Genomic DNA, 10,048 nt, shown 5'->3' with positions numbered 1-10,048 from the left:
ATTTAAAGTGAGTTTCTTCAGAAAGATTTGGGTTTGCATCTAAAAAGTGCCTATTGGAACTACGAACTTGGAACCACTTTAAAAAAATCTCATCTTTGCAGCACCTGGATGGCTCAGTGGGTAAAGCAGACAACTTCAGCTCATGTCATGGTCTCACAGTTTGTGAGTTTGAGCCCCGCATCAAGCCTCTGCTGACAGCGCAGATCCTGCTTTAGACACTCTGTCTCCCTCGCTTTCTGTCCCTTCCCTGCTCTCTCTTGCTCTCAAAAATAAACATTTAAAAAAAATTTTTTTTTAATCTCACCTTTGATTTGAGGCAATATAGATAGTAGTAATTCCTGCCCCACCTCCCCACTCTGAGGACCACTCATGTCAGTTCAGATCTTCCAAAAATCAAATGCCCAAACAGGACTAGATGTATAAGAAACTCCCGGGGGGTGGGGGGAGTGGAGGGAAATGCCTGTGAATGATAAAGAGGGAGAGAACAGGAATAGATGGGAAGAGCCTTCATGATCCAAGGCAGGAAGATCTTCAAACTATAGTGTCTTTCTGAGAAAGACTTGGTCAAACCAGTGGGGTGTCCCAGAACAAAAGATGCCATTAGAGGTTAGAGGAGTTCCATGTTGGGCTGAGAAAGCTCAGCCCCAGTACCCCAGCCATGTTCAGTCACTGAGTGGGAGCAGCACTTATGAAGCGTCACCTCAGCATCAAGGCCACAGTGCATCCAAAGGTGCGGCAGCTGGAGGAGGTCGGTCAGAAAGAACACAAAAGCAGATTCTCTTGAAGGGAGATGTAAGAGGCACACCTCCATGGCCACCACACAAGTGTTGGGGAGAGCATTTTTTTCATATTTCATCATGATGGTTTCTCCGGAATTAGAATGGAAGATGGCTTCCGGTTCTGTGTCTCCCTCTCTCTCTGCCCCTCTCCCTGCTTGCACTCTGTCTCTGTCTCTCTCTCTCAAAAATAAACATTAAAAAAAATTTTTTAAAGAATGGAAGAACAGACATGCCACCTTCAGAAATTTCAGAGTTGTCATGTGAGCACTGTTATGGGAGCTCCATGAGGTCCCCATGATGGACGTGATAAATTAAGAAATGAAGCAGAAGCAAGAACTGCCTTCAAGAATCAGTGATGGGATACCTGGCTAGCTCAGTCGGTGGAGCATGTGACATTTGATCTCAGGGTCATGAGCTTGAGCCCTACATTGGGTGTGATTATTGCTTAAAATAAAATCTTTTAAAGAAAAGAGAATCGATCCTCAACCAGGGGACCAATTACTGATTTTGATGGCAGCGGGGGAGACCAAGAAAATGCTTCAGAGCAGGAAGACGTAGGTTATTACCACTGCCTGCTAGGATACATTAAACAGCTCAGAAATATCATTGAACCAAGAAGAGAAAATATGAAGCTAGATTTCTGGCTAGTCAGATGAGATTCAATTTTAATATTTTAAAATATTTGAATATTATTTTAATTTTCATTTGAATATTATTTTATGTCCTAGCCTATGGACCCTAGATAAACAAAGGCTACACACATCACTCTAAATGTAAACCAGTCATTTTCTTTGTATGTCCCATTTGAGGATCTAGTAAAAAATACGTAGAACTGAACAGATCATATCACACACCCGCACAAAACAAAATATGCAAAGCATATCATGACCCCTGTATTTTCAATCTCATTTGATGGCATCATCTAGTCACCCAGCGAGAAAACTACTCCTCTCCTTTACTTCGTTCCTCATGATTCAATCAAGTTATCAAATCCTATCAATTTCACTACTGAAACGATCTGTTTTATTTGTTCTCTCTTCCTCTAACTTTACTATCTTACTTTACTCTTACAGTAGCTTCCAAACTAGTCTGGCCTACCAGGGTTCAATCACTCCCCATCTCAGTCCATTCTTGTTCCAAGAGTTCTCTCTCTTAAACACACCTCTAATCACATCACTTCTCCTGCATAAAAACATTATATTGCTCTATATTGCATGTAGGATACATTCCAGCATTCTTTACATGACATAAAGATTCACAACCCAACATAAACCTCACTTTCTAGGCTGACCATCCAATACTCATCATCCATTTATTTATTCAGCAAATATTTTCTGACTGCCTACTCTCTGTCAAGAATATATTTTAGCCACACCATCATCTGAACTTGCTCTTCTCTTATTCAGGGTCTTTCATGCTTCTACACCTTTGCACATATTTCTCATGCCCCCGACTTCACAGTTATCATTCAGGACCTGATTTTGATGCCACATCCTCTGCAAAATTTTCCATGTTCCCTTCTGGGATATTTCCCCCTTCTCTGTACTCCCTTAAATAGTTGTATGTAACACTTATTACAATAGAATTTTCAACTATGCAACATTTAAGTGTCTACTATTTTGTAGGGACAATACGAGGCACTAAGGATACATGAATGAGAAGGGGGCCTTTCTACTGAAGACCTCATGATGTGTTTGTGTGTGTTTTCTTCATTAGACCTCGAACTCTCCAAGGACTTACATTTTGGGGTTCCTAAAATGTGACAAGGACTAAGCTGTTTGTTGGGGAAATGAACTATCAAGTGTGGTTCTGATGCGTTCCCTCTTCTTTTAACCTTGTACTTCACATGCTTTTCTCCCAAAATTCCATGTCCTCTTAGAGCTAGGCAAAGAAGGTTTGTTTTATCAAGGCGTAGAGATATTAGTAAGGCCATCCAGTCTATCAACTCAACTTGCCTCAAAGTAAGATTTGATGTTCTTTGTATCAAAAGGTGGCAACTAATTTCCTGCCTCCTGAATGTGGGCTGGTCTTAAAAACTTACTTCTAATGAATCAAAGGTAGCAGAAGGATTGTTGCCTGACTTTCAAGGCTATGTTGGAAAAGGTGATCTCACTTCCATGTGGCTTACGCTTGGAACCCAGCCACCACTGGGATACTGGCTCTTAGAACTAAGCCACCATGCTGTGAAGATGCCATGGAGCTACATGGAAAGATTGTGTGTAAGTGTTCTGACCACAGCCACAGCTGAGGACCCAGCGGACAGCATCACGTGCCAGACGTGAGTGACCCAGGCTTCAGAAGATTCCAGCTCTCTCAGCTGCTGCCTAGTGGAGCAGAGATCTGAATTGACAAGCCCTGCCCAGATGACAGATTTGTGAGCAATACAAATGTCATTATTTTAGGCCACTAAGTTTTAAGGATATTTATTAGGTAGCAATAGATAACCGGAACACCACCAAAATAAATTGCAACCCAAATGCTAAGAACAGTTCCTTAGACAGACATTGAACAGACATAAAGAGAAGCTGCTCAGTGGTCACAAAGGCCATTTTGCAAAGCCTTAAACCCAGAAAGCTCCAAAGTAGTAACTGGTTCGGTTCCTCCTTAAATTTACACTTGGGTGATATTATCAGCAGAGCACAAAGTACTTAGAGTTGATCTAAAGTTTTGCTATGTCATGTTATTTATCTTTGTAACATGTCTCCCTTCCTCTTCTCTTGACACTCATGCACTCTATTCTCAACAGAATGGCTAAAGTTAGACACTTGAAACTATCTAGCTACTGTCTCTCTCCTCCCCAAACCCTTCAGTAGCTTTCCATCTCACACAGAATAAAATGTGAGTCATCATTCTGGCCCACAGGTGTGCATAATCTGTCCCCTGGCTCCCTCATCTCCTCCAACTCTATCTCATTCAATTTATTTCAGCTAGTTGACACCCTTCCTATTCCTAGAACATTTCAAGCACATTTCTGTGTCAATGTCTCATTCCTTGGCCTTATTCATAGCTATTCAAGTGTCACTTTATCAGAAAGGACTTCCATGATCTCTTACTTTAAAACCTCCCTTCTATTACCTTGCTCTGTTGTATTTTTCTTAACTGCACTTACCATCATCTGACATATTATATATGTATTGTTTACTTGTTTATTTTATGTTTCTTTCCACTAGAATATGAGCTCCATTAGAAAAATGGTTTTGTTTACTGTTCTTTCTTCAGGGCTTAGAACAGTACATGGCATTCAATAATCACTGTTGATTGTATGAATAAATAGATTTTTTAAATAAATGAATATTTTAAAAGAGGAGAGGCAAGACATAAATGGTTTTAAACCATGTATTTCTGGATTTTATTCAGCCAAGATGCAATTTATACTCATTCTAATTTTCACTAAAGTGTTAGTAAATGATATTAACCCTATGACTTATGTTTCTGTTTACAGAAACACAAGGGCTTGTAAAGTGGTTTTAATATGAAACATTGACCATGAATTGCATATATGAGCTGAAAAAGATTATATACTTAAAAGATTCAGCTTGAAAATCCTGAGATGTAGAAAAATTAATTGGTAATATTTCAGAGGATAATAAATGTTTTTCTACTTATTATCTATCACAAATTTGCTCAAATATATTTAAATTTTTATTCTATGATCAAAGTCTGATGAGGCATGAGTAATGGACAATTCCTAGAAACAACTTATAATGCTCTGTTCATTTTTTTTAATATATATAGTTTATTGTCAAGTTGGTTTCCATATAACACCCAGTACTCATCCCAACAAGTGCCCTCCTCCATGCCCATCACCCATTTTCCCCTCTCCCCCACCCCCATCAACCCTCAGTTTGTTCTCAGTATTTAAGAGTCTCTTACAATTCGCCTCCCTCCCTCTCCTTAACTGCTTTATTCCCCTTCCCCTTCCCCATGGTCCTCTGTTTAGTTTCTCCTGTTCCACATATGAGTGAAAACATATGGTATCTGCCCTTCTCTGCCTGACTTATTTCACTTAGCCTAACACCCTCGAGTTCCATCCACGTTGCTACAAATGGCCAGATTTCATTCTTTCTCATTGTCATGTAGTATTCCACTGTATAGATAAACCACATCTTCTTGATCCACTCATCAGGTGATGGACATTGAGACTGCTTCCATGACTTGGCTCTTGTTGAAAGTGCTGCTATGAATATTGGGGTACACATGCCCCTATGCATCAGCACTCCTCTATCCCTTGGGTAAATCCCTAGCAGTGCTATTGCTGGGTCATAGGGGAGTTCTATTGTTAATTTTTTGAGGACCTCCACACTGTTTTCCAGTCTTCTCATTCTTTTGATACTGTTTTATCCATTCCAGAACACTTCACCTCTTTGCAAAGATCCAAATTCTCATCTGGCATCAAGTATATATTCTTTCTCTCTGAAGAAATTCCTTTAACATTTCTTATAATGCAGATCTGCTGGCTATAAAAGCCTGAAAAAGCATGGAAATGTTTTTATTTCTTTTTCATTTTTGCAAGAGATTTCCACAAGGCATAGAACTCTGGGTTGACAGTTATTCTTCTTGTTTTTCTTTTTTTTTAAATATTTTTTCTGTTTTTTATTTATTTTTGAGAGACGGAGAGAGACAGCATGAGCAGGGAAGGGTCAGAGAGAGAGAGGGAGACACAGAATCAGAAGCAGGCTCCAGGCTCTGAGCTAGCAGTCAGCACAGAGCCCAATGGGGGGCTTGAACCCACGAACCATGAGAGCATGACCTGAGCCGAAGCTAGATGCTTAACCAACTGAGCCACCCAGGTGCCCCACTTCTTGTTTTTCAATGAAATAAAAACTTGGATTGCGAGTAACTTGTTCTCCAAGTGTTCTATAAGATTCCTAATAAATTTTAACTTGATAAACGAGTGATGTCTTGCAATATGAGTAGTATGTGACCCCTAATGTCACATGATCACAACTGAGCCAGTGGCTCTGGAAATTCTCTTTGATATACAAGTGTTTTGGATTATAAGCATGCTTCCAGAACAAACTATGCTTACAAAGCAAGGTTTTACTGTACTTTTAAGATGTTGCTCCCCTGATTTGTGGCTTTGTGTAATTTTTGTGGAGATGGGAAGGAATAGAAATAGATATACCATGCTTACAACAAACAAGCAAACTGACAAGCTATCATAGGTAAATTAATATATTCATAACATATAGAATCGACTTTAGAACAGGGATTACCAGAGATATAGAAGGCCATTTTATAAAAGTACAGGTGTCAATTTCAAAAACTTTGTAAAAATCTTAAACATGTATGCCAAAAATAGTTTCAAAATAAATTAATGAATCACTGATAATACATCAAAGAGAAATACACACATGTATAACTGTCAGATGTTTTAAAACTCTAGTCTCACTTTTGATAGAAAATTAGCAAGGATATAAAAGACTCGAACAAGATAACCAACTGACCTGTTCCAACTGAGTTTTTTTAAGCTCATGTATTTTATTTAGATAGAGAGAGAGAGTGAGAATGAGCATGAACAGGAGAGGAGCAGAAAAAGAGGAAAAGAAAGAATCCCAAGCAGGCTCCACACCTACCAGATGCCCCAGACCTAAATGAATTTACAAAAACACTACCAAACAACTGCAGAACACATATTCTTTACAAGTACACATGATACATTTACTAAGATAGACCACATTTTGGACCATGACACAAGTTTCAATAATATCAAATTATTTGGGTCATATAAAGTATATTCTCTGACTACAATGGAACTTTATTAGAAATTAATAACAGAAAAATTTCTGGAAACTCCTTAGATACTTGAAAATTAAATAGCATGATTCTAGATAATCCATGTTCTTTCCCCCCTAACTTCAAGAACAGGACACTTGCCACTTCTGTCCCACACGGTATTGGAATTGTGAGCCAGTGCATTAAGGCAATATAAAGAAATAAAAGGCAACCCCAGTAGAAAGAAGAATAAAGTATATCTTCATGCACATGAAATGTGATCATCTATACAGAGGAACAGGTGCAATATATACAAAAAACTACTAGAACTAATAAGTGGGTTTAGTAAAATTGCAGGATTCAAAATTGATACATGAAAAATATTATGCCTGTTCACTAGAAATAAGCAATTGGAAATTAAAATGAGATCACTTATAGTAACATCAAAAATATGAAATACTAAGGGGAAAAATGACAAAAGATGTGCAAAAGTGGTATACTAAATACTATAAAACATTCTGAGATATAGTAAAAAAACAAACATGTGAAGATGATACATACTGTATTCTGTGTTCAAGTCAGAAGACCCAATATTGTCAATGTCTGTTCTCCCCAATTTAATTTATAGAGTAAATGCAATCTCGACCAAAATTCCAACAGTCTTTTTTGTAGATATTAACAAGCTTATTCTTCAATTCAGATGAAAATGAAAATATCAAGAATAGCCAAAACAACTTTGTGAAAGAAGAATGAACTCAGAAAGCCAAAACTACCAGATTTCAAGAGTTGTTATAAAGCTGTAGTAATCAAGAGAGTATGGTAGTGGGGCACCCGGATAGCTCAGTTGGTTGAGTGTCCAACTCTCAATTTTAGCTCAGGTCATGATCTCAGAGTTCCTAAGATCAAGCCCTGCATCAGGCTCTGGGTTGACAGTATGAAGCCTGCTTGGAATTCACTCTCTTCCTTTCTCTGCCCCTCCCCCATGTGTGTGCACATTCTCTTCTCTTAAATAAATAAATAAATAAATAAATAAATTTTTTTTAAAAGAGAAAAAATATGGTGCTGACATCAAGATATATAGATTAGTGAACAGAATAGAGACTCCAGAATTAACCCACTTATATATTGAAAACTGATTTTTTTAAAGATTTTACTTTTTTAAAATCTTGAACCCACAACCCCAAGATCAAAGGTCACATTCTCTACTGACTGAGTCAGCTGGATGCCCCTGAAAACTGATTTTTGACAAAGGTGCAAACGAAAGTCTGGAGAAAGAATACTTTTTATAACAAGGGGTACTGCAACAATTGGATAGCCATATACAAAAAAACCCCAAAACCACCTCTATATACATTTCTCACCAAATATAAGAAGTAACCAAAAGTCGGTTACAGAAAAAAATGTAAATCCTAAACTTATAAAATTCCTAGGAGAAAGTATAGAAAAAATGTTAGTGACCTTAGGTTAGATAAAAGCTACTTTGATACAACACCAAAAGCACAATTTATTAAAAAAATGATAAAGTGGATATCATTACAATTTAAAATTCTTCTTTTTAAAAAAATTTTTTTTACTTATTTGAGAGGCACAGAGCATGAGCAGGGGCGGGGCAGAGACAGAGGGAGAGATTCTCAAGTAGGCTCCTCCATGTGAGCACAGAGTCCAACACATGAACCAGGAGGTCATCACCTGAGCCAAAACTAAGAGGCGGATGCTTAACTATCTAAGCCACCCAGGTGCCCCTAAAATTCTGCTTATTAAAAACCCTGCTAAGGGAATTAAAAGGCAAGCTATAGATTTAGAAAAAATATTTGACAATTGTACATCTGACAAATATCTCCATTCCAGAATATATAAAGAACTCTCAAAATTCCGTAATAAGAAAATAAACAACTTAATAAAAAGGGCTAAAAGATATGAACATATATTTCACCAGAGATAGGACATACACGACGGATGCTCAACATCATTAGTTATCAGAGAAGTGCAATTTAAAACCACAAGGAAAGGCCCCTACACGCTTATTAAAATAACTAAAACTTTAAAGACTGGAGTATTGGATCTTGCATTACTACACACCTGTTATAAGTAATTTTTTTTCCACAGAAAGTGGTTTATTGCTTTTAGAACAAAATAAGATGCTTTCATAACTTTTGTTAGTGAGCAAAAACTGTTAGAACTTGAAAACGTTTCTAAAACAATGTTTTGTCAGCTGATGGAAGTAGGCACTTCAAGAGAAAACTTCCCACTTGGAGTTGCTTAGAGGCCGAACCGTCGGGTTAGATAGAGTGAACCGCTGAGTGTCCGTCCTGACCTCCCGGCCCTGACGACGGCGGCGCTCCTTCTCCAGCACCCACTCACGCCTCTTCCTCTCACCCCACACCTCACCACCTGTACAGGACCCTGGTAAGGTATGTTTCCTTGTTAGGTAGTGCCTGTGGGGCAGGCGGGGGTCGAGCTATTTTTGGGGTAACACAGGCCAGGGCCAGCTCATGAGAGCCAGGGGCCGGAGGCCCAGCGCTGCCACTTCCGCCCCTAGTCTGGCTGTGGGGTCGGCTTGCCTGGAACAGACCAAGTAGGGGCTCCCCGCAACTACAGACGTCCGAGGCAGGGAAACATGGCTGCCAGCTCCCGGCAGCCCCAACAGAGATCCTGAAGGACTGATGCTGGCCTCCAGCCCCGGCTGAGGAGAAAAGGGGCCCCTTACAGCCCCATGGGAGAGCGGCCCTTATGATAACTAATATTAAAAAGTCGAATCAAACAAAGTATTGTCAACGGTACAAAAGAACTGTAACCTTGATGCTGCTGATGGAATGTAAAAGGTACATTTTGAAAAACATAAAAAGTTGACATACAACTGCAATGTCCTAGAGGTTTATCCTAGAGAAATGAAATCCTATAGCCACACTTGTGACTTACATATCAATGTAGCAGCTTCACTTGTAATAGCCCCAAAATGGAAACAACCAGAACTCTATCAGAGTTGTATATCCATATAGGAAATACACACACACACACACACACACACACACACACACACACTGCATCTCCAGATAATTATGCTGAGTGGAAGAAACTATATAAAAAAGAGGACAAACTCTATGATTCCATTCTCATAAAATTCTGGAAAATGTAACAACTCTATAGTGACAGGAAGCAAATCAGTGGCTGCTGCTTTAAGACAGGATAGGGCTGGGGCGCCTGGGAGGCTCAGTCCATTAAGCATCAGACTTTGGCTCAGGTCATGATCTCATGGCTCCTGAGTTCCAGCCCCTCATGGCACTCTGTGCTGAGCACTCAGAGCTTGGATCCTGCTTCAAATTCTTGGTCTCCCTCTCTCTCTGCCCTTCCCTGTTCTCTCTCTCTCTCAAATATAAATGTAAACATTACAAAAAATTTAAAAAAAAAAACAAAACACGACGGGATAGGGCAGTGAGAAAGGAAGGAATGGAGGGAGGAACTACAAAAGAGTCCGAGGAAAGTTTTGGCGATGATGGATATGTTTGTGCCAAGTTAATATCTTGAGTGTGGTGATGGTTTCATTTACGGTTTCA

At 39.1% G+C, this 10,048-nt stretch overlaps 1 non-coding gene across 1 annotated transcript; it reads right to left on the bottom strand.

The window, feature by feature from the left end:
• Positions 1-9,090: 9,090 nt before the first annotated feature.
• On the bottom strand, positions 9,091-9,221 carry LOC115303253. Its single transcript, XR_003913944.1, has one exon.
• Between the last annotated feature and the right edge of the window lie 827 nt (positions 9,222-10,048).

The sequence above is a fragment of the Suricata suricatta genome, chromosome 9 (genome assembly GCF_006229205.1).
Source record: "Suricata suricatta isolate VVHF042 chromosome 9, meerkat_22Aug2017_6uvM2_HiC, whole genome shotgun sequence".
Classification (NCBI taxonomy): domain Eukaryota; kingdom Metazoa; phylum Chordata; class Mammalia; order Carnivora; family Herpestidae; genus Suricata; species Suricata suricatta.
Note: the sequence above shows the minus strand (reverse complement) of the source record. Positions and strands in the feature narration are given on the sequence as shown.